Source organism: Propithecus coquereli, unplaced genomic scaffold (genome assembly GCF_000956105.1).
Source record: "Propithecus coquereli isolate 6110/MARCELLA unplaced genomic scaffold, Pcoq_1.0 Scaffold141, whole genome shotgun sequence".
Classification (NCBI taxonomy): Eukaryota; Metazoa; Chordata; class Mammalia; order Primates; family Indriidae; genus Propithecus; species Propithecus coquereli.
This window is the reverse complement of record NW_012138414.1, coordinates 2,956,044-2,956,817: the sequence shown is the minus strand read 5'-3', so window position 1 is coordinate 2,956,817 and position 774 is coordinate 2,956,044.

Below are 774 nucleotides of genomic sequence, written 5' to 3'. Positions count from 1 at the left end.
ATTGACTGGTTTTCTTTTGTATATGAATCACATTTTCCTGTTTCTGTGGATGTCTCACTGCTGTGTATTATGTGCTACATATTGTGTATGAACAAATTATAGAGACTGGAGCAGAAAATATTTTTTCGCCACAAGGGGCTGATCTCTCTGCTCAAATCAGGAATAGAGTTAAGTTGGGATTGGGTTGTGGATTTAGTTGGTTTTAATTTACTTAAAGCTGGTTCCAAAAGCTCTAAGTTGTAAAAGGTCCCTCCTTCCTGCTGTGCTTGGTATCCATGTCACCGTGGGATTCTGCTCTGCTCTCCAGCTCTGCCCTAAGATTTCTGTGCCACTGGAAATCTTTCTTTGTCTCCCTGCCTAGACTCAATTGCGCACATGCTGCTGAACTCTTGGTAAAAGTCCTAAGGTTCAGAATTAGTAAATAGTGAGGACTTGCTCTGTGTCTGGGCTGGTATGTTTTCAATATTCCACATTAGCCCAAGATTGTTAAAAGTTCAGCCAGTTTCTCCTTCTCCTGAAACATCCTCACCCAGTGACAGGTCTGCTTCTTCACCTGTTCCCTGGAATAAAGCTGCCTCTAGTCTTAGCTCATATAGGAAGACGTTATCTCTCTATGAAATTTAGTTTTCCCTAAATTTCTTTGTGTCCTTAGCTCCCTAATGGGTTCAAAAATATACATAATTTTGTAATTTAACTGTTTTTTTTTTTTTGCCATTTTATGGTGGGAGCATTGGGCATTCATGACCATCTTCATCATAACCAGAAGCAGGACTT